The sequence below is a fragment of the Mixophyes fleayi genome, chromosome 2, assembly GCF_038048845.1.
Source record: "Mixophyes fleayi isolate aMixFle1 chromosome 2, aMixFle1.hap1, whole genome shotgun sequence".
NCBI classification, from domain to species: domain Eukaryota; kingdom Metazoa; phylum Chordata; class Amphibia; order Anura; family Limnodynastidae; genus Mixophyes; species Mixophyes fleayi.
In genome coordinates, this window is record NC_134403.1 from 74,072,379 (window position 1) to 74,097,588 (window position 25,210).

Genomic DNA, 25,210 nt, shown 5'->3' on the forward strand with positions numbered 1-25,210 from the left:
ACGTTATGTATAAATTGCTCCCCGCACCACTTAGATTGTAAGTTCACAGAGCCAACTTTACCTTTTGTTTCATGCCATTGTATTTTATTTAGTTATAGTATGGTCAGGGCCGGTGCAAGGTTGCTCGGCACCCTAGGCAAAGCTTAAGCTTGTGGCCCCCCCCCCCCCCCCCTCCCCCAAATAAAAATATTTTTTTTTATCTCACAGCCCCTAACACACTTGAAATTTTTTAAAAATAAATAATAACTCTTACCTCCTCTTGGCTGGCTACAATGCAGTCCAGATGTCTGATGCAGAATGCTGTCCAGGCTTCACTGCTGCCCAGGAGCAAACACAGGATATCTAGAGGGGAGGCTATAAATGTTAGATTTCAGAACAAAACAAACAAAAAAAAGAAAACTTTACACCACTCACCTGTTACAGACTGACATGTACCCTGCTGCCCACCAACTTCTCTCACACATGCCCATCTGCCCACTAGCTATTCTCACATATGTCACATATGCCCTTGCATCGCTGCAATTTGTCACGGCACTATTTTAGTACATAGACTCCATAGTCTCTAACTTAAGGACATTTATAAGTGTAATCCCCGGTCTCCCCATTTTCTCCAGCCTCCTCCCCAATTTTCTGTAGCATCCATCTCCCCCTACATTTTCTGTAGCATCCATTCTCCCCCACCACATACATTTTATGTAGCATCCATCTCCCCCCACATTTTCTGTAGCATCCATTCTCCCCCACACACATTTTATGTAGTATCCATTCTCCCCCCACCACACACATTTTATGTAGCATCCATCTCCCCCCACATTTTCTGTAGCATCCATTCTCCCCCATCACACACATTTTATGTAGCATCCATCTCCCCCCACATTTTCTGTAGCATCCATTCTCCCCCACACACATTTTCTGTAGCATCCATTCTCCCCCCACACACACATTTTCTGTAGCATCCATTCTCCCGCCATTATCTGTAGCATCCATTCTCCCCCACACACACGCTTTCTGTAGCATCCATTCTCGCCCACACACATTTTATGTAGTATCCATTCTCCCCCCACCACACACATTTTATGTAGCATCCATTCTCCCCCCACCACACACATTTTATGTAGCATCCATTCTCCACCACACACATTTTATGTAGAATTCATTCTCCCTTTTCCCCCTTTTGCTGTAGCATCCACTGCCCCCCCTCCCCTCGGTTCTCTGCAGCATACTTCTCTCACCCTCCCCTCCGTTTCTCTGCAGCATACTTCTCTCACCCTCCCCTCCGTTTCTCTGCAGCATACTTCTCTCACCCTCCCCTCCGTTTCACTGTTGCATACTTTCAATACCCCTCCCCCTTTTCTGTACTCACCTTCACTTTTCTTCCATTCTCTTCTCCGCCTCTTGTTTCTTGCTTCTTTCCTCTCTCTTTACTTCTGCCGGACTCCTGTCGGCTCTCTACACTGGCAGCGTCGTGACGTCACGACGCTGCCAGGCGCCGGGCACATTTGAAAATGCGGTGCTGCTACAGTGCAGCACCGCCTAAGTCTGTAGGACCACTATATTGCGGGCGGACGATCCGCCCTGGGCGATCGCGCCGCCCGCTTAAAATTAACTAATGAATAATTGTTTTTTTTTGTTTTTGTTTTTAATAATCAGTCTCCTCGACCACAGGCGCCCTCCAGAGCCCGGCGCCCTAGGCAACTGCCTAACATTGCCTAATGGGAGCGCCGGGCCTGAGTATGGTCCCCTCAATTTACAGCACTAGCTAATATCTTAGCATTGTATAAATAACGTATAATGATGATGATGATAATAAAATTATGGAAACCATTTGAAATAGTGTTTTTATCAAAATTCATTGAAATTAATGGACAAGGGAGAAGCAATTCATCAACTTGAAATATGTAAATAGTATTGTTGTATTAAAAGTATTCACTATAATATAATAAATGTAGACCTGTGTTTTATGCATACTTACCTACTCTGCCGGAATTTCTAGGAAGTTCCCCAATTTTGGGGGATCCTCCCGAACTCCTGGATGAGTAGGCTTCCTCCCGGGTCGGGGTGGAGATGGGGCTTAATGGCGCAATTTGGCGTCATCAAGACCAAACCCCGCTTTGCAATGGGTGCATTTCGGCATTTCACAGCAGGGGTGCGGCGATGGCATCACTATGTCCCCATAAGCTTGTCACATGACAACATGAGGTTTTAAAACTAGACAGGTATGGTTTTATGAGTGAACTGGTAATGAAACAAACTGATAAATGCCTTCTAAACAGTGATATATCCAACATGAATGTAGGGGTGTGTAGTGCGCATACACCCATGAGTAAAGTGGGCCCTGTGACCTCCCTTTTACTTATGAGCCCACCTTGCATCCAGTATGTTAGAGCCACAATCACAGACTTTCCTGTGCAGGGCAGCCCACTGGAAAATGATGACCCCGCCCCCAGCCTCTTGTTACTTAGCAACACTCACTGGACATGCCAAAGTCTGCTCCTCCCCTCCTGGCTCCTGCATTGTGATGTCTGAGCCCCGCCCCCAGCACCCTGTTACATAGCAACACTCATTGATATACTGAGTCCTGCTCCTCCCCTTCTGGCTCCTGAATTTGTGATGTCTCAGCAACCCCTCCTATAAGGTACAGTGTGTGAGGAGGAGAGTGTATTTTGGAAGATTGATCGGGCAATGACTGTGGTAAATGTTATATAACATTATTCATTATAAGCAGGGGAATCTTGGATTAGCTAGGATTGCTATGAGTTTGTTACTGCTGTGTCACTATCCTATCTCTCTGCTCACTCTCTGCAAACATTTCACATTAATTTATAATTGGTAGAACAAATATCCCATCCCTGTCTTGGGGAGGTGCCATGATGGGTCACCTTGTATTTGGCTGCTGTGAGGTGCTACAAAAGACAATTTCTACCTTTATATTAGTGACTGGTTCATAAACATTCAGGGGTATATTTACTAAACTGCAGGTTTGAAAAGTGGAGATGTTGCCGAAAGTAACCAATCAGATTCTAGTTATCATTTATTTAGTACATTCTACAAAATGACATCTATAATCTGATTGGTTGGATTGCTATAGGCAACATCTCCACTTTTTTAAACCCACAGTTTAGTAAATATACCCCTCAGTCTCTATTTGTTTCAATAATATATACAAATGCTCTTTGTACTTTTATGCTGAAAACTGCACTTCAAACACAGATTTTATGTATTTATCAGACTTTAAATATCCACCTTTGTTACCAGGAGCAGAACTCTGTATCACCGGGCCCTATACCAAAGTTTAGGTAGGGGTTCAATGATTCAATAGTATTCTCCAGGGCCCCGTTCTGCTCTTAAAGGTGCCAGCTGTCTCTGGCAGGGGTCTTTGATCATTGCCCCTTCACCTCCAGGCCTTATAGCAGTGATGGGCAAAAGGCGATCCTCTGAGCCTTCACCTATAGCCCCAGCTCCCTCTTGTTTTATTATCAGATTTGTTTATTATAGCTTGTAACACTTGTTAAGATGCCTGCTGATATGTTATTTCAGATAGGTATTTCTTTCATTAAATGTATTGGTTTATCCTATTACTGAGATTAAGGGCGCTTTTAAAGGTTAGATGGCTGCAAAGTACAGCCCCTATAGCGTCCACACCCTGTTCACCCACAGTATTTTCATCACTGATTGTTATTACCGGTATTTTTAATTCTTGTTCTCCAATTGTTTCCTTTAACCTGAAATATTCTTAATAACAGAAGAACTGATTTATATTTTATACATTTAAAAAAAAATCACCTATCGCTGCAATTTATCAGTACAATATTGATGGGCCAGTTGAGAAATAGCCAGATGTCTCTGTGATAGTGTCCTTTAGCCATAATTTACCAATTTGCTGGGCCGGGCTTAGCTAGATGTTTCATATATGCGCAGTGGAACTAAAAGACCAGACTTTTTAAAAAAGAAAAAAAAATAGATGAAAATATTTTGTTTAAAAATTTTGACCATAGAAAAGTGCTTTATTCTAAAGAATACATTTTTTTTTCAATTCATTTTCTTCTGGTGTCTCCATCCTGAGATGTTGTTAAATAGGCTTCGACATGCTTTGTTTGGAATTATTTGTAGCTCCTCCTGAGGTACTCATACAATCTGTGATTCTGACAGCTAATTAGGTAATTCTTGACTTGCATCACCTCACTCTCCAATGTGCTATTGCACACAGGCCCACTAAATTCATAAAACAGCCCTGTTCTAAAATAATAGCAATTATTCATATAATAATAATAATAATAATAACAATAACATCATTAAAGTGGAGGTAGTCATTTTGCAGACTGAACCAATAATATAATATAATATCATAATGTAATATTGAATGTTAATTTTTAATCAGAATGCAGCCAATCAGTTCAAACGGAACTAGAGACATCACTTAGGCACCCTCACTGTGCTTCTGTGATGTCACCTGTTTATGTTGAATAAATGTTGAACCAACACTGAAGCATAATCATTGTGCCCCAGTAATTCAGGGTCATTTAATCATATTAGTGTGCCCAAATCAAAGTTCACACTAGGGGAGTCCCATTTATAATTGCAGTAGCCTACACTACTTTCTATTGAACATCTCTGTTCTGTTCCCTGAAAAATGACGTGCGTCATTTCGGTCCCTGTAACAAAACTCCATTATCAACTCACTGCAGGGATTGGGTCAAAATCACATGATTTAGTGTGCCATGACCCCCCCCCCCCCCTTCCCTCCTTCGCTCATGGTGCTTTATCTCCATTTCAGGTTCTCCGGGTGGGGAGAATTCAAAAGTTGGTAAGTATGTGCTAAGGACACAATTTGGGGTTTTTAACTCATATGTAAAAAGGCCCATTTAAAATGTCATGAAGATTTATACTTTATCTCCATTCAAGAACATTAAGCAGCAGGTTGAAAAATAACAACTTTGACTAGGATTATTATGTCACTGGCTTACATCATACAGAACTTTTGTGATGTCACTCAAGCTGTGTATAAAGGTTAGTGCTGTGCAGTTATCAGCTGGCTGTCATTGAGTGTGGGCTGCATATAGTCACTGTTCATTTCTATGATTATATCTGCTGTATTTGATAATCACGTAGTCTAAGGTAAGATTATATTATATCTATATTTCCAATTTTTCTAAATTCTTGTTATTGTGCGATTTATTGTCTTGACAGCTAAACAATGTACTTAGATGTAATTCAAAAGCTGAGTTACTTATAGCTCTGAAAGTCCCCATTCTGCTCTACAGTGCATGTGTGATACTGGAAGCCCTAATTGACTATTTAATTTAATAAAAGCATTTTTTTAAAAACTGGTATATATAAAACTATAGTGGTAGATAGATATATTACATGTTACCTAAACTGCAGTTTTAGCCAGCAATAGGACTTTCCGCCCTTTAATAAATTGGCCCTCAATAACTTAAGTTTTATAAAATATGTAACAATTAATAATTACCACTACATACAAATCTGGGGTATGCAATAAATATTGTTTTCTTTACATTTCCTTTGGATCTATGGTTTCTTACGTTTTTAGACTTTAGTGAACTAGTGGATGACCTTGGTTAGGACTTAAACTTGAGCCCAGATTAGGATTGAGGGTTGGGATAATGTTAGGCAGGGGCGGATTGGCCATACACTTTACCAGGCCTTCTTCTGGTAGGCCGGTGGTCTAATGAGGCAGCTCCAAGGCCACCTGATGCTGTTTTTAATTAAAGCATTACCCTTTTTTTGGATTCAACTTGTTTTTTGTTTTGTTTATTCACCTGTGCGAGATGTGGTGGAACCAATCTGACCAACCCTGTCAAAGAGCTAATTGAGACAGGCATGCGTATATGTAGCTATGTATATGGCATTGTGTGTATGTATCTACTGTATGTACATAGCTACTATATGTATGTAGTTATGTATATGGCATTGTGTGTATGTAGGTATGTATATGCTATTGTGTATGTATGTGTATGACATTGTGGTATGTGAAGGATAGAATCCCTTTTAGTTGTTTTTGGCAGCATAAAGTGTGATTCACTGTATTTATGTATTCCACTATGGCTACGAAGTGATTTTCTTTGCTTGTCAGTTTAAAGATTTTCTCAATCTGTCCATTTGACTGCGGCTTGATAGGGCTAGAAATTGTGTGCAAATCATGGGCATTGGTAAATCGTGCAAACTCTGCTGATGTATACTGAGGGAAGTTGTCGGCTACAAACTCTTCTGGAATTCTATGTATTGCTTTTAGTTTATCAAGTACATTGGAGGTCAATGTGTTTTTCAAAGGTACCAGTTAGAAACACAAAAAATCTTCTCCCGGCTGCCGCCAACCACTGCTGGCCACGGCCTCGGCCTTGAATCAACCTGGCCTCTACCTCCACTCACTGCTTGGCCTCTACTATGCCGTCCTGGTCCTGACTCCCGGCTGCCATGAGGTGCGCGTCCTGGATCCTGCTGCCCTGCCTCCCGAGCCGACTCCCGGCCGCCGCTACTTCCACCTACTCTAGGCCGTGGCTTTGGCCTCTCAGCTGCTTCCAGTTTCCTGTTATCTCCGATCAGCTTGTGGCTGTTCCTGCTTTGGCTCCCCTGCCTCCGGCTAAGCTGCCCCCGCTGCTGGCCCCGCACTGCCTACTCCTGAGGGCCTGCCTTCCATTTCCTCTGGATCAGTGGTCTGCTGTCTTCTGCCGCCTGGGCTGCCTGCCACGTCCCAGCTCTCCCACCACCTGGTCTGCCGGCCATCTCCTCATGTTGCATATTGACTCGACTCCCGCTGCCTGGTCCGCCGCCATTTTGTCTCCCGCTGCCTGGTATCTCTTCCTATCTGCCTGCCGTGTCTCCTGCCGCTTGATCCACGCACATTGGCCTGGCACACACTCCCCGGTCTCTGGCACCAATACTGGCTCTGGCTCTAATACACGGACCCCATCTCGGCAACCAACCCGGACCTCTGTATAACCAGATCCTGACCGCTGGTCCCTCCGGACTCCAGACTGCTACAGCGACTGTTGTGATCGACCCTGCACTCCCCTTCTCTGGTCTCTGGACTCTGGTCTCTCCAACCTGGACTCTCTTACCTCACACCTGGTACCAGCTCTCTGCAGCCCTCATTTACTTCTCCTACACTTTCATTTTGCATTTACCAGAAGCTCATCTTAATCTTGTTACTTCATTTTATATTTTAATTTTATCATATTGTATTGTATCTTATCTTATTGTTTTGCACTTTACCATTAGCTCATCTTAATCTTGTCACTAGGTACTGTATGTTGTGATACTTGGTACTTTATTTTAATTTATTAGCACTGTATCTTTATTTGCTCTTTATTTCACTTCATCTGCACTTATTTTAATTTTACTGCACTGTATTTTACTGCATTTCATATTGTTTTTGCCACCGCCTTTGTTCCTGCACTGTAGCAGCAAAACAGCAGTGTGTTTCCTATTTTTCCTGCACTATACAATGCCGCCCCGTACCTTTCCTATACCTATCCTCTCCCCCAGCCCCCTTCTCTTGCCCAACTCTCACTACCCCACCTCTTCCCCTCCCCCTACCACCCCCGTTAATCTCATCCGCATCTCCCCTGCTCCCTTCCTCCCTTTCTCATGTGCCCTCTGGAACTCCAGGTCAGTCCGCAACAAACTATCCTCCGTCCATGACCTCTTCATCTCCAACTCTCTAAATCTTCTTGCCATCACTGAAACCTGGCTTCTTCTGACACTGCCTCTCCTGCTGCTCTTTCCTATGGGGGCCTCTCCTTCACCCACTCCACCAGATCGGATGAGCGTCCTGGAGGTGGAGTAGGCCTCCTCCTGTCCCCTAACTGCACTTTTTGGGTAATTCCTACCTTACCTTCCCTCTCCTTCTCCTCCTTCGAAGTCCATCCGTCTCTTCTCCCCTATCCACCTCTGTGTCTCCGTCATCTACCGTCCCCCGGGCCCTACGTCCCTTTTACTTGACAACTTCGCTGCCTGGCTCCCCCATTACCTTGCCTCTGACCTCCCCTCCATTATACTGGGCGACTTCAATATCCCATTGACAACCGTTCTGACCCTGCCACCATCAAACTTCTCTCGCTTTTCTCCTCTCTTGGCCTCACTCAGTGGACCTCCTCCCCCACCCACTGTCTTGGTCACTCCGTCGACCTAGTCTTCTCTCATCTCTGTGATCTCTCTGACTTCTCTAACTCTCCCTTCCCACTCTCTGACCACCATCTCCTCTCCTTCACTCTGTCCTCCTCCCCTACTCCCGCCCTGCCTAAAGCCACCCTTACTAGGCGCAACCTTGATGCTATCGACCCTACCTCCTTCTCCTCCTCTCTTGAAACTCTCCTATCACCCCTCCCTGGCCTGTCCTGACCTGGCGTCCTCTCTCTACAACCACTCTCTCACTACTGCCCTTGATGCTGTCGCCCCAGCCTCCGCTATCCGCCAGCGCCGCCTCATTCCTCAACCCTGGCACTCGAAACTCACCCGCTTCCTCCAAAGGTGCTCTCGCACTGCTGAATGCCTCTGGAGGAAATCTCGTTCCCTGGCTGACTTCCTTCACTATAAATTCATCCTCTCCTCTTTCTGCTCCGCCCTTTCCCTCGCTAAACAATCCTTTTTTAAGTCCCTCATTTCTTCTCAGTCCTCCAATCCCTGCCGCCTCTTCGCCACCTTCAACTCCCTATTCTCTCCCCCTCCCCCTCCTGTCCCGCCCTCCCTCTCTGCTACTGACTTTGCCACCTTTTTCTCCTCCAAAATTGAGGCCATCAGACTGAACTCCTCCTCTTCCCCCTCTCCCGCCACCCTCATTGCCTCACCTCCCCCCAACAACCAACTCTGGAGCTTCTTTCGCCCCACTACAGGGGAAGAAGTTCTCTCCCTTATTCTTTCCTCTCCTCCCTCCACCTGTCCTCTCGATCCCATCCCCTCCCACCTCCTTCTTTCTCTTTCTCCCACTGTCTGCTCTTACCTCGCACACCTCTTCAACTTATCTCTCTCCTCAGGTGTAGTCCCTCCTCCTTTATACACGCTCTTATCTCTCCTATCCTTAAAAAACCCAATCTTGACCCCACCTCTCTTGCCAATTATCGCCCTATCTCACTGCTCCCCTATGCCTCCAAATTATTTCAGCGGATTGTCTGCAGCCGCCTCGCCAGTCACCTCTCTGACTTTTCCCTCCTTGACCCCCTCCAATCCGGCTACCGTCCTCTCCACTCCACCGAAACTGCCATAGCCAAGGTTACTGATGACCTCCTATCAGCCAAATCCAAGGGTCACTTCTCCGTACTCATCCTCCTTGACCTCTCCGCAGCCTTTGACACCGTGGACCACCCCCTCCTGCTGCAAACTCTTCTCTCTCTCGGCCTCTACGGATCTGTCCATGCCTGGTTCACCTCTTACCTCGCTAACCACTCCTTCTCTGTATCCACGTCCGGCTCTTCCCCCCCCCCTACCCTCTCCCTGTTGGTGTCCCGCAGGGCTCTGTTCTTGGCCCTCTACTCTTCTCGCTTTATACTTCCTCCCTTGGTGCTCTCATCTCCTCCTTCGGTCTTCAGTATCACCTGTATGCTGACGACATTCAACTCTACATCTCTTCTCCTGACCGTTCTTCCGCCGTCCTCTCTCGTGTATCTGACTGCCTCTCCACCATCTCCTCCTGAATGTCTGCTCACTTTCTCAAAATCAATATCTCTAAAACGGAACTCATTGTCTTTCCTCCGTCCAGACTCCCATCCCACCACGACCTCTCTATTGTCGTCAACAACACCACCATCTCCTTTGTCACCCAACTCCGCTGCCTGGGGGTTACCCTCGATTCCTCTCTCTCTTTTGCCCCCGGTGTAGTCCCCTCCTCCCTTGCCCAAGCCTGTCACTTCCAACTACGCAACATCGCCCGCATCCGTCCCTTTCTCTCTCAGGATGCCACCAAGACTATCATACACGCACTCATCATCTCCTGCCTGGATTACTGCAACCTCCTCCTCACCGGCCTCCCCCACTCCCATCTCTCCCCCTCCGCTCTATACTCACGCGGCCGCAAGACTCATCTTCCTCTCATGCCACTCCTCCTCTGCCTCGCCCTACACTGGCTTCCCTTCCCCTACAGAATCCTCTTCAAACTCCTCACCACCACCTACAAGGCTCTCTCCTACTCTACTGCCCCCTATATCTCTAACCTCCTCTCCATTCACACTCCTGCCCGCTCCCTGCGCTCAGCCAATGATCGCCGCCTCTCCTCCACTCTTATCACCTCTTCCCACTCCAGAATCCAAGACTTTTCCCGTGCTGCCCCTTCACTGAAATGACCTCCCTCGTTCCATCCGCATCTCTCCTGCTCTGTACTCCTTCAAACGTGCACTGAAAACCCACCTCTTCCTTAAAGCCTACCAACCATCCGCATAACCCCTTCACCTCCTCCACTCGCTCTCTCCCCTTGCCACATCTGGCTCCCCTTGTGCCTGTTCTGTTTTCCCTCCCTTAGGATGTAAGCTCACATGAGCAGGGCCCCCTTCCCTCCTGTCTCCTCACCTGTTCTTCTGCTCCGTGTTTATTGCATCAACCAGCCTGGAGTTTCTGAAGTACTAGTATTTTTTGTTCATTGTTTTGTACCGTTTCACCCTGTATAGTTTACTGTTTGTATGGTGTATGGCGCTGTGGAAATCTTGTGGCGCCTAACAAATAAAGGATAATAATAATAATAATAATGCCTCATTTTGCTGAGATCCCTGTTGAAAGTTGGAGACTTTCTTTACAAAAAGCAAAACAGTGACAAAATACCTGCAATGTGCCAAAGTTTCTTTTTCACGTGATCGATCTTATGATCTTTTTCTGCAGTTTTATCTGGTTTTAAATACTTGAGCTGGTGGTCACAAGGTTGCCTTCTGTAGGGTGTGGTGGTCACAAGGTTGCCATCTGTAATATGTGGCCGTGACAAGGCTGCCCTCTGTATTCTGTGGTGGTCACAAGGCTGCCCTAATTTTGTTTTTCTAACCTCTCTTGCTCTCTCACCTTTCCCAATGTCCTGTCCATCCCTTACTGTGTTTCTACACTCCACCTTAGCGACCACTGCAACATCACTCCTCATATTGTAACATACTCCTCCTTGTATTGCTGTGACTTTGCCTACCTTCGCATATAGCATTAGCCTCGTCTACCACCGATAATGGTGTGCTAACCCTGCCTAAAATTGATTTGGTCCCATCCACGAGGCCACTTTAAGATTTTTTTCCAGTGCTACTTTCAGTTCCTAATACGCCCCTGACGTTACAGCTTGAGATAGATAGCTTGAGATTTTGAGCTAATTAATATTAGACTGATGGATTTAAGACATTTGAACTACAGTTGAGGCTGGTATTTTCTTCTTGAATTTTTTAATTGACCTGTAATTGGATGAGTGATGAAAGACCCAGCTTCTAATTGGCTGAGAAAAATCCCCCAGCTCTTCTGTATCTCTTTTGATTGATTGTCCAGCTAGAAAGTAGGCAGCCTCGCTGGATATTAACTTATTTGGTGTTAAGAAGAGCTCGCAAGCAGTTTCTCTTCCAGTAGGTTTTTTTATCCAACATATGGATTACATTGGATCGAGAACAGAAGAAAATTTGAGATAAGTATTTTAACTAAATGGACGTAACCAGGATTGTTATTTCCCAGCAGGCTACTGAAGTACATGATTGAGTGGTCAGCTATTGTTCTTAAACAGGGCCAGGGGGTAAATGTATCAAAGTGCGATTTTGCAACTCCAGCGATTTTCTCGGGAGAGTTGAAACTCGCCAATATATGAAGCTGAGATTTCATGCAAAATCGCCAGAGTTGTGCTTCTGTCAAAATCGCTATTTGCAAAATCGCCAGAGATTAAACTCCCGACTGTTTGCCACTGCAGCTAAACAAGTCTCCAATGTATGAAGCTGCGAATAAGCAAACACAGGAGAGTTTGCTTCAAAACACGCCAGATACAATTTGCTGCTTGATAGCATCGTGTTGTACAAACACATCACTGTTACACTGCTAAAGAATAGTTAAAAGTTAAAAAAAAAAACCCGTGAGGTCCCCCCGCTATTCCAGCTTAACCCTAGTGCTGCCTGACTAGTGCTGGTCCCGTGAAAATCGGGGAAAAATTTTGCGTGGGGTCCCCCCGATTTTCACTTAGCCAGCACTAGGCAAACCAGCCAGGGTTGGCGGCACTATAGCAGTGGGACACACGGCAGGCGTCCCCCTGCCATAATGACTAACCAACCCTAGACTGTTCAGCGCTGGCTTGAATTACCTAGGGAGTGGGGTCCGCCGAAAAAAATGAGCGGGCCCCTACCCCTAGAAAGAACCAGCCCAGTGCTGATAGCACTAGGGCTCTTCCTACTACCCCTGGGCTGTGGGTAGTAGGGTAATAACGGTGAAAGTGAGTAAAAAAAATAAACGGACGCCATTTTGTTTTGTGGATTTAAAGTCCCAGCCAGCCAGGTTGCCAAAAACAGTGTGGCCATGCTGGTGCTTGTATAACTACAAGCACCAGCATACCCACGGCAGCCAGGGCATGTTGGCACTTGGAGAACCACAAGTGCCAACATGCCCGGACATCCCTGGCTTGCTGGGACCTGTAATTCCACAAAAAAAAATGTTAAATAAATAACAACTCCCTTTTAAACACCACACATATTTATTAAAAATAAAAAACCCACAATAAACACACTAACCACCCTCATTTTCACCACATCTATTTAATAAAAATAAAAACACCCCAAATGCTCACCGAAGATGTCTTCTTTCTTCTCCAAAGTCTGCTTGCCCCAGTCCCATATTAATTATACCTTCCAATAGTCTGTGCTTGCCCCAGCCCCGGTAAAATTATACTTTCAAAAGTGATGGCTTCTCCAATATCTTCTGTACTTCGCCCAGAAGGGGCCCCTTGTTGATTGAAGTCTTCATTGCTTCGGCCAGGAGCACTATTTAAACCTCCTGGATTCACCTGTCTGATGCCTGTTTTTCAAGTTCACTTCCTGTAGCCTGTGGTTCTGGTTCCTGTTCTCCTCGTGGTTTGCCTGTGTTCCAGTCTGCTCTCAGTCTCCTGTTGTGTTGAACTATTGCTGCTCCAGCACTGCTACTACCATCTCCAGTGTACTTCATCGCGACAGCTTCAGTTCTCTCATCGCTACCACTCGAGCTGCTACTACAACTGCGACTCATTAGCTGTTACTACGACTTAACTCCGCTACTTCAGTTTGCTCTCAGTCTCCGGCTGTGTTGAACTATTGCTGCTCCAGTACTGATATTACCATCTCAACTGTACTTCTTCGTGACAGCTCCAGTTCTCTCACCGCCAGCACTCAGTGCCGCTACTACAACTGTGACTCATCGCCTGTTACTACGAGTTACCTTCACCACGTCAGTTTATTCTCAGTCTCCCGCTGTACTGAACTATTGCTGCTCTAGTACTTCTATACCATCTCGGATGTACTTCATCGTGACAGTTCCAGTTCTCTAACCGCTATTACTGTGAGCCGCAACAGCCTTGGTGACTCATTGGCTGTTCTCCCTCAGCTACCTCTGCTTTCCCGTGTGTGCTCAGCATACTCCAGTGCTGTACTCCCGCTGTTCCAGTATCTTTATCAATCACCATTGGATACACCATTGTGACAGCCTCTTTTTTTCCTCGTTGTACCACAGGCAGGGCCGACTCCCCCTGTCTTCTTGGTGGCTGGTTCTCTGCTGCGCGCTCCCCAGCTTCCTCCCCCGTTATGCTGGTGAGTTTCCTGTTTTTTTTAATTTGTTTTTTTTTTTACTGAAGAGGGGGGGTCACGGGGGTGCCGCGATTTTCGGGCGGGGGTGCCCGCGATTTTCAGGGGGGGGGTCGCGGGGGTGCCGCGATTCTCAGGGGGTCGCGGGGGTGCCGCGATTTTCGGGTGGGGGAGGGGTCGCGAGGGTGCCGCGAATTTCGGGGGTGAGAGCCAGGGGGTGCTGGGAAAGGGGGTGAGAGCCAGAGGTTTCTGGGAGAGGGGGTGAGAGAGCCGAAGGGGGTGCTGGGAAAGGAGGTGAGAGAGCCGAAGGGGGTGCTGGGAAAGGGGGTGAGAGAGCCAAAGGGGGTGCTGGGAAAGGGGGTGAGAGCCAGGTGGTGCTGGTAGAGGGGGTGAGAGAGCCGAAGGGGGTCAGAGAGCGGAAGGGGGTGCTGGGAAAGGGGGTGAGAGCCAGGGGGTGCTGGGAGAGGGGGTGAGAGAGCCGAAGGGGGTGCTGAGAGAGGGGGTGAGAGAGCCGAAGGAGGTGCTGTGAGAGGGGGTGAGAGAGCCAGGGGGTGCTGGGAGAGCGGGTGAGAGCCAAAGGGGGTGCTGGGAAAGGGGGTGAGAGAGCGGAAGGAGGTGCTGGGAAAAGGGGTGAGAGAGCGGAAGGGGGTGCTGGGAGAGGGGGTGAGAGAGCCAGGGGGTGCTGGGAGAGGGGATGAGAGAGCCAAAGAGGGTGCTGGGAGAGGGGGTGAGAGAGCTGAAGGGGGTGCTGGGAGAGGGGGTGAGAGAGCCGAAGGGGGTGCTGGGAAAGGGGGTGAGAGCCAGGGGGTGCTGGGAGAGGGGGTGAGAGAGCCAAAGGGGGTGCTGGGAAAGGGGGTGAGAGAGCTGAAGGGGGTGCTGGGAGAGGGGGTGAGAGAGCTGAAGGGGGTGCTGGGAGAGGGGTGAGAGAGCGGAAGGGTGTGCTGGGAAAGGGGGTGAGAGCCAGGGGGTGCTGAGAGAGGGGGTGAGAGAGCCGAAGGGGGTGCTGGGAAAGGAGGTGAGAGAGCCGAAGGGGGTGCTGGGGAAGGGGGTGAGAGAGCCAGGGTGGTAGGGGGTGCAGGAAGAGGAGTGAGAGAGCCGGGGGGTAGAGGGTGCAGGAAGACGTGTGAGAGAGCCAGGGGAGTAGGTGGTACAGGAAGATGTGTGAGAGCCAGCGGAGAAGGTGGTGCAGGGGGTTAAGTGAGAGGGACAAAGGAGAAGATGGTGCAGGGGCATAGGTAAAAGAAAGTGTAAAGGGAGAGACATCTTAAGAATGGGAATGTCAGGGATGCAGCCATCATAAAACACAAGTAGTAATGAAGAATGGAAATGCACAGAGGGGGCAAGTGTTAAAAAAAAATAAAAAATCAAGCCTTCATACTCCATTCACTTATATTTTCTATACCCCCACTCCTAAATTTCTGCTTCGACCACTGCCCTCTATTCCTGCTCCCGACTGCCTGTGTGAGCTGACAGCTGTTGATCCCTCCTCGCCCAGCGCGCCCACTAGGAGAACAGAACACAGGATGCCATAATCAGGTAAGTTCATATATTTTCTCGTGTGCAATATGTTTTTAACCATCCTTTCTTGAACTGGGGACACTACAGCGTATCCAATAATGTTTAACACTATGTATTGCTCATTATTGCGCTGTAATGTTTTTTGCATATTTATCTGTACAGAGATTTTTAATTAAGGAAAAAATATTGCTTGTCATAAATTTTATCTGTAATTGTGTCAATATATCTATTTTTGTTTGCATTGTAAATGATGTATTAAGCTGTTCTTGGGACTCACACTCAGTATCTGATATGCTGTAGCAATTTTTATTTGTGAATGAGTTTTTATCTGAGCTTTACTAATGATTTGGGGGCACTACTATGCCATAATATGATTTGTGGGCACTTCTGCATGACCAAATATGAATTGAGGGTAATACTATGTGGCATAATATGACCTCGGGGCACTACGATGTGGCATAATATGAACTGGGCACACTACGGTGTGGCATCATATGAACTTCTGCCAAAGACAAGTCTTTCATTGTTGAATATGATGGGAGCCCAAAGAAGTTGCTGTATCGGGGCCCAAAATTCCTCTTGTCAGCCCTGCCTGTGAGTCAAGGGGGTAGACGCCTCCAGGTAAATAATCTAAATGTTTCCTATCTAATCAAACTGATGGATCACATCCAATTATTTTTTACCCACCTCCTCTATCCCCCTTAATTTATATACTGTGTTATTTAAAATGAATAGAAAAGACGCATATCCAATTACTGTAGTAAAACAAAAATATTTTTCTCTGACATTATGCTGTAGATGGAAATACTTTTAATGCGGCCGTGTGGGTTCAACTGATCATTTAATAGTTATGTTTTTTTTTAGATATATGTTTTATTTCATGTGGAATGATTCATGAAAATTCTGCCATTACTATTTAATTGAGGGAAAAGGGTACCTGTTACCTATATGTGTGTGTAAGTACTCTGTTCGTTGTTGCTATTTTGTGGAAGATTTGAAAAAAGCAAAACATTGTTTCCTACAGTGGCGTCTGTATAATTGGTGGTATTGCTGTAGTATGGGGTGGCGTGGTGGTGGCAATGTTGTAGTGTGTTTGGTGCTTAGTATTGCTAATAAGTAGGAGAGGGTATTGCTATAATGTGGGGGGTGACGCTGGACGCTGTAATGTGGGGGGTGATGCCGGTTGCTGTAATGTGGGGGGTCATGCTGGACGCTGTAATGTGGGGGGTGATGCTGGACGCTGTAATGTGGGGGGTGATGCTGGATGCTGTAATGTGGGGGGTGATGCCGGTTGCTGTAATGTGGGGGGTGATGCTGGTTGCTGTAATGTGGGGGTGATTGATGTAGTATGAGTGTGTGTGGGGGGTTATTTATTGCTGTAATTTGGGTACTAATAATGTATTGTCATGGTGTTTATTGATGTAATTGGGGTGCTAATAATGTAATGTTGAGGGTCATTAGGAGAAATAAATACCCCCCCCCCACACACACACACTCATACTACATCATGTTGTACTGCGCCAGCATCAGTGTGCAACAATATAGTGCATGGAGCCCACAACACGTGGGCCTGTGTGCTTTAAATGCCAGGGCTGATTTTTAGTCCCAGTCCGGCCCTGACCACAGGACATCTATTCTCCTTGTGCCTCATTTGTCTCTACCCGTGTTACCTGGCTCCTCCACAACGTTCTGCTGTTCACCCACTCACAGTACCGCGACCTGCAGGTTTGGTGCCGCTAAATCCATACCTCCTTGCGGGGGTTCCTGGTGAAAACCACCTGCCTGTTAGACTCCGCGCCTGTGGATGGGCTAAGCCATGTCCAGCAGAGCATAGGGATCAATTTCTCATAAGCCAACCATGACAATCCTGAGATTCCATAAAGGTTTACTCTGCTGTTTGAGGCTCTAGGAAGGACTGTACTGAGCCCTAAGATTCCTGAGATGACTGCCCTATGCCTTAAGTTTCCAGAGAGGACGATCAGGCTTCGCGAGGAAAAGGATAGGACTGCTCTGTGCCTGGATGTCCAAGAGAAAGTGTTCTCAGAGCCCTGCGACAAAGCAGTCCCACATTCCAGAGAGGACTGACCTATGTTCTGAGTTTCCAGAGAGGCAGGGGCGGATTGGCCATAAGCCTTACCGGGAAGTTTCCCGGTAGGCCGGTGGCCTAACGAGGACGCTCGGAGGCCGCCTTCTTCCCGCGGTCGGAGGGAGGGGAACAATCAAAGAAATTAGTGGTCAGTGGTAAGCACCATCGCGAGGCTGCCTGGTGCTACATCACTGAGGGTCCCACAGCACTGTGCAACGATCAGACAGGAAGCAGGAAGTATTCACTTCCTCTCTGTCTGATCGGGTCTGCGGAGCACCGCTGCAGAGCGCGCCGGCCACCGATACTTAAGGTAAGTGAGAGTGGCTACATATGGCAAAACTACGACATTTGGGAAAACTATATGTGAGGAAGCTACATCTGGGAAAACTATATGTGAGGGGGATGGAGCTGGGAAAACTATATGTGAGGGGACTGCATCTGGGAAAACTATATGTGAGGGGACTGCATCTGGGAAAACTATATGTGAGGGGGATGCATCTGGAAAAACTATGTGAGGGGGCTACATCTGGGAAAACTATATGTGAGGGGGGCTGCATCTGGGAAATCTATATGTGAGGGGGTTGCACTTGGCAAAACTGTATTGGGGGTGCTGCATATAGTAAAACTATATGTGAGGGGGCCACATCTGGGAAAAATGTATGGGAGCAATTTAAATTTAGACTGTGGGTCGGAGCTAATTATCTAATGGTGGTGCTATTAATTTATTTGCAGGGTGATGGTGGGGCTGTTTAATTTAATAGTGGACCCTATTAATTTAAGGTAAGGTGATGGAACATTTAGTTTAATGCTAGGGTGGTTTAGGGCTATTAAATAAATATGGGGCTGAGGTTAGGTAGGAGGGCTATTTAATAAATGTGAATATGTATTATTTAATGCCAGGGGTGGTTCTGGGAAATGATTATATTTATTAAACGTGAATGCTATCAATTTATTGCTGGAGTTGTTTGGAGAGAGGGAAATAGTGTATACTATTAATTTAATGTCAGGGCTGGTTGGAGGGAAACAGATCTATTTATCAAATGTTAGTACTATTATTTTAATGTTGGGGCTGGAGGGAAGCCTAATTATTAAATGTTGGTGCTATTGATTTAATGCGAGGGATGGTTGCAGTTTTTTAAATTTCATGTACCTATCTTTTTTTTACCAAATACGACCCTGAATATTCCAGGATCCAGACAAACCGCAACTGATCTAAAGACACCAGCAGCCACAGGGGGTGATAGTGACAAGAACAGGTAGGAGAGAGCAGGATAGTCTGCCAACTGTCCTGAAACTGGTTGGGTCGTACCGAATTTGGGTGACTGTCTCTCTTAGTCAGGATTTGGTCCGATAGCAAAGACAGTTGGGAGGTATGTCCTGCATCACACTGTATTGCTCGTGAAGTAGTGTACACAGTTTTGCCTGTGTATTTGTCTAAAATGTATCTAAAATGATAACCCTTCCTGACTTATGTGCCCCAGGTCCCCCAGGGCTTTATCCCAGCTCTGGCGATGCTTTAGTGGTTCTTGCATTGATTCCATTGCCTGCCTTCTACCTTGCACTGGTCCCATTCTAAGATCATTTTGTTGAACATATGGCCAGCCCCCATTGCACTGACAATATCATTAATTTGCACTTAGTATGTCACCAGCAAACTCTTGGAATAGCTCTCCCCTTCACATATGCCATTGTCTGCCAACCCTTGCCTGCATTGTTATTAATTCAAACCACCCCCAATCACTAGGCACATTTAGAGCTCATACACAATTGTTACAAAATAAGTGTTTTCTTGCAAATGCTTGAAGCATCTCACCTTTGAGGTGATCGCACTGGATAGAGATTTATTATAAGGATTAATTTTAATACATTTTTTAAACACACAGTACATATTTTTATATATTAAACAGAGATTTGACTGGTAGTTTGTATCTCATGACATCAGGAGAAGTTGCATCAGTGCGGTGAGGTGCTCATATGCTGCTCTGGCAGACTGGTCAGATATGATTGTGTCAACATGTTTCGTAGTAGTTAAACTTATTAAACAAATTCAGATATGTTTCTATGAAGGGAATATTGGAAAGATGTGTTAGTAGATAACTAAACAAGTTTGAGCACAGAGGTATAAACTAGGTATAACACAGGACTGGTGTTATGGCCACCAGTGCGGCATGAAATGATAGAATAGATAGAAGAGGTCTTCACCTTTAGCAGCTGCCTTTCCCGTAGAGACTGGTTACGCTCACAGGTACTCGGATGCCCCCAGGTCTTATGCTCAGAGTAGTATGAGTTTATGCTAACACGGCAGCGCACAGGTACAGGAGGTAGCACACGGTGTAGAGACAGGCCAGGTGTCAGCGGACTGGACAGAGCACTAGAGAGTATGTCAGGGACTGGCAAGAGGGTCAAGATCACAGGCACAGGTTCAGGTTCCAGGGACAGGCGACAGGTCAGGGTCACTAGCAGAGGTTCAGAGTCCGGGTACAGGCAATAGATCAGGGTCAGAAGCACAGATTCAGAATACAGGAACAGGCAAAGGTCATATACGGGTAATCAATCTCAGGTTTCAACACCAAACACAGGAACAGGAGCAGGCAGCAGTACTGGAAAAGAACGCTATAACCGGCAGTGAGGCTCAGACCTCACTGCCTTAAATAGTACTAAGAGCCAATCAGGACAGAGGAGAACAGGGCTTACAATCAGCCTCAGGAGGCTGCTAATTAATTACTAGCTAGAACTGGCATAGGTAATAACATAAACCAAGAAGCATGTATAAAAATATAAATTAACCAGTTTAAATCATATGAGAGCTCCCCCTGGAGTTGGAGGATTTTCCTACACCCTCCTACATCTATGCCACAAGGATAATCCCAAAGAATAATAACAGAGCATAGAAACTAGAGCACGTGCCTGGCTACTAGATCACGCCAGGATGCGGCGTACTGCTGCGGCTCGTGACAACTGCCAGCTTTTTCCCTGCATTGCTTTAGAAATGACCCACTGTGTATTAGGGATGTGCACCGGCGACTTTTGAGATCTCGTGTTTTGCGTTTTGGATCCGGATTTTCTCGATGTTTTGGGTTCGGATTTGTTTCGCAAAACACCTGCCGAAAGGTTTTGGTTCGGATTTAAGGTTTTGGATTCGGATTTTTTTTGAAAAAAGTATAAAAAGTTAAAAAATCAAGTTTTTGGGCTTATTTTCACTCCTACGCTATTATTGACCTCAATAACATTCAATAACAAGCATTTCCACTAATTTACCATGTATTCTGAACACCTCACAATATAGTTATTAGTCCAAAACGTTGCAACGAGGTATCTTTCTGGACTGCGTAGTGGAGTGGTCCCCACAATATAATAAGAAAACCATCAACTGGTCTTAATCGCACCAAAACATGTACCTGGACTGCGTAGAGGAGTGGGTCACCACAATATAAATTAAAAACCCTGAACTTGTATGATTCGCACCAATAATGTACCTGGACTGCGTAGAGGAGTGGGTCACCACAATATATATAATAAGAAAACCATCAACTGGTATGAATCGCACCGAATAATGTACCTGGACTGCGTAGAGGAGTGGGTCACCACAATATAAGTTAAAAACCCTGAACTTGTATGATTCGCACCAATAATGTACCTGGACTGCGTAGAGTGGGTCACCACAATATATATAATAAGAAAACCATCAACTGGTATGAATCGCACCGAATAATGTACCTGGACTGCGTAGAGGAGTGGGTCACCACAATATAAATTAAAAGCCCTGAACTTGTATGATTCGCACCAATAATGTACCTGGACTGCGTAGAGGAGTGGGTCACCACAATATAAATTAAAAACCCTGAACTTGTATGATTCGCACCAATAATGTACCTGGACTGCGTAGAGGAGTGGGTCACCACAATATAAATTAAAAACCCTGAACTTGTATGATTCGCACCAATAATGTACCTGGACTGCGTAGAGGAGTGGGTCACCACAATATATATATTAAGAAAACCATCAACTGGTATGAATCGCACCGAATAATGTACCTGGACTGCGTAGAGGAGTGGGTCACCACAATATAAATTAAAAACCCTGAACTTGTATGATTCGCACCAATAATGTACCTGGACTGCGTAGAGTAGTGGGTCACCACAATATAAATTAAAAACCCTGAACCTGTATGATTCGCACCAATAATGTACCTGGACTGCGTAGAGGACTGGGTCACCACAATATATATAATAAGAAAACCATCAACTGGTATGAATCGCACCGAATAATGTACCTGGACTGCGTAGAGGAGTGGGTCACCACAATATAAATTAAAAACCCTGAACTTGTATGATTCGCACCAATAATGTACCTGGACTGGGTAGAGGAGTGGGTCACCACAATATTATTAAAAAACCCTACACGGGTCTGAATTCCACCCAAAAAGTTTATGGACTGCGTAGTGTAGTGTAGTGTTCCCCACAATATTATTTAAACTAAACAGGCTCTACTGAGGAAAGATGTCGTCCTCATCCTCAACCTCTGATTCCTCTCCCCCTACAGTGTGTACTTCCTCCTCCTCACACATTATCAATTCGTCCCCGCTGGACTCCACAACCACAGGTCCCTCTGTACTGTCTGGAGGGCAGTGCTGTACTTCATTGAGGAATTGATTATTAATTTTTATAAACATCATTTTTTCAACGTTGTGAGGAAGCAACCTCCTTCGCCGCTCACTGACCAGGTTCCCCACTGCACTAAAAACTCTTTCCGAGTACACACTGGAGGGGGGACAACTCAGTTAAAACATAGAGCCAGTTTGTACAGGGGCTTCCAAACTGCCTTTTGGAGTTCTACCACGTCACTACCTCTAGTTAATTTAGATTGCAAGGCTTGTAAATATAAATACTTTGAAGATAAAAAAAGCAGGCTGCACAGACTGTGGAGCTAGAAAGTGAAATTAAATGGACCACGTTACTTTGGTGGCTATCTATGCCATCCCCCCCCCCCACCCTACACTTGTAGTTGAATATAAATAAAGCAGCCTGCATAGACTGTAGAACTAGAAATTCAAATATACAAAGAAATGGACAAAGGCAGTTTGGTATCTGTCTGCATCAGATCCCCTCTCCACTAGGAGTAAAACAGAAAACTTTTCACCCGTTATATAATCTAGAATATAAATAGAAATTGAGAAAGGCAATTTGGTATCTGTCTGCATCATAATCATCAACATCCTCCTCAGCGCCAGCTACATCAATATCCTCCTCCCGGTGTACAACATTCACACCTTCATTAGCCAAATCTGTAACTGGACTGTGGGTGATCCTTCCAGCATATGCAGAGGGCGTGCTGCAAATGCTGGATGGAGTCACCTCTTCCCGTACAGTGATGGGAAGGTCAGGGTTCACAACCAACAACACCCTTGGACTCGCCTTGGGGATTTGTGATGTCATCTGTTTAGAAGGCAGAGTTCTTTGCTGTTTTGTTGTTGTTGCTGACAGCATAACTCTCTTAAATTTTTTGTAGGGGGGGGAGGAGGAGGGCTTAGATCCTTGGGTGAAGCTGGACCACTAGTCATGAACACGGGCCAGGGCCTAAGCCGTTCCTTGCCACTACGTGTCGTAAATGGCATATTGCCAACTTTACGTTTCTCCTCAGATGATTTTAAGTTTCTCTTTTTGCTATTTTTGGAGAACTTTGGCTTTTTGGATTTTACATGCCCTGTACTAGGAGATTGGGTATCGGGCTTGCCAGACGACGTTGATGGCATTTCATCGTCTATGTCATGACTAGTGGCAGCAGCTTCAGCATTAGGAGGAAGTGGGTCTTGATCTTTCCCTACTTTATCCTCCAAATTTTGGTTTTCCATTATATGTAGCATAAGAGAGCGTACCCCTAAGCCACACACACTCGGCAAAGCCTTTAAAAATTATATGCGGCACAGGAGAGTAGCACTGGACTTATACTGCTGAATCAGTGAACTTTGTAATAGCAGTACCACTGGACTTATACTGCTGAATCAGTGAACTTTGTAATAGCAGTACCACTGGACTTATACACTGCTCAATCAGTAAACTTTGTAATAGCAGTACCACTGGACTTATACTGCTGAATCAGTGAACTTTGTAATAGCAGTACCACTGGACTTATACACTGCTGAATCAGTGAACTTTGTAATAGCAGTACCACTGGACTTATACTGCTGAATCAGTGAACTTTGTAATAGCAGTACCACTGGACTTATACACTGCTGAATCAGTGAACTTTGTAATAGCAGTACCACTGGACTTATACACTGCTGAATCAGTGAACTTTGTAATAGCAGTACCACTGGACTTATACTGCTGAATCAGTGGACTTTGTAATAGCAGTACCACTGGACTTATACACTGCTGAATCAGTGAACTTTGTAATAGCAGTACCACTGGACTTATACACTGCTGAATCAGTGAACTTTGTAATAGCAGTACCACTGGACTTTTACTGCTGAATGTGTGAACTTGGTAATATTGCAGTACCAATGGGCTTATATACTGCTGGATTGGTTTTGCAAATTTGGTTATAATTATTATTTTTTTTAATTTTTTATTTTAATTTTTTTTATAACTTTTTTTTTATTTTTTAAAAACTTGTGAATAATGGGGAAATAACTATGCCCTTAGAAGCACAGAGCACAGGACACAGCACCACTGGACTGAACAGGACACAGCACAGGACCCAGCAGCACTACTGAACTCAGCAGAACAGAGCAAAGGACACAGCACCACTGGACTGATACTGCAGAATGTGTGAACTTTGTAATATTGCAGAACCACTGGACTTTTACTGCTGAATGTGTGAACTTGGTAATATTGCAGTACCAATGGGCTTATACTGCAGGATTGGTTGTGCAAATTTTGTTGTAATTAAAAAAAAAATTAATTCGTTTTTTGTATTTTTTTTAAATAACTTTTTTTTATTTTTTTAAATACTTGGGAATATTGGGGAAATAACTATGCCCTTAGAAGCACAGAGCGCAGGACACAGCACCACTGGACTGAACAGGACACAGCACAAGACCCAGCAGCACCACTGACCTCAGAAGGACAGAGCACAGGACACAGCACCACTGGACTGAGCACAGCACAGCACAGCACAGAACTTAACTGAACAGCACGAGATATAGCAGGACAGAGGACCACCTAACACACCCTCCCTCTACCCTGATCAATGCCCGAGTGAAGATGGCGGCGACTAGCGGGGAATTTATAGGATCCAAATATCGCGAGATCCGACAACGGGATTATGAGTCAGAGCCTCAGTTTCAGATTTGAATTTGGCGCCAATACCCGGATCTGTCTCGGATCCGACTCGGATCGGCAACGTTCGAGTGGGCTCGGATTTCATAAATCCGAGTGCGCTCATCTCTACTGTGTATTATTAAGTCATCACATCTAGGTTTTCCTAAATGTTTCACCAACCAAATTCAGAGTTCTAAATCCCGCCTACTTTTGTGTTGGCCCCACCTACATTTGGGTTGGTCCCGCCCACATGAGGCCACTTCAAGAATTTTTTCCAGGGCCACTTTAAGTTCCCAATCCGCCCTGCAGAGAGGTCTGCCCTGTGCTCTAAGGTTTCAGAGAGGACTGCCCTGCACTTTACAGTAGCAGAAACGATTGCCCTGCACTCTAAGATTCCAGAGAGGACTAGTGAGATTCCAGGGGTTGAAGAGAGAATTTGGTCTGCGCCCTGAGGATAAAAAGGCAGTCCTCTCTGAGACCCGGGACAGATCAGTCCCAATGCTCCAGAGAGGACTGTTTATGTCCTGTGTTTCCAGAAAGATTTGTCTTGTTCTTGAAGATTTCAGAGAGGACTGTCCTGTGCTACATCTTTAGATCCAGAGAAGTCTACCCTGCACTCATAGGCT

General features: G+C 45.7%; 1 long non-coding RNA gene across 1 annotated transcript in view; it reads left to right on the plus strand.

The window, feature by feature from the left end:
* Nucleotides 1–2,553: 2,553 nt before the first annotated feature.
* LOC142141130 (uncharacterized) overlaps nucleotides 2,554–25,210 on the plus strand; it is a 40,401-nt gene continuing 17,744 nt past the window's right edge. Inside the window, exons 1-2 of the long non-coding RNA XR_012688617.1 lie at nucleotides 2,554–2,635; nucleotides 4,775–4,804. This is a non-coding gene — a long non-coding RNA (uncharacterized LOC142141130). The remainder of the gene's footprint in view (nucleotides 2,636–4,774; nucleotides 4,805–25,210) is intronic.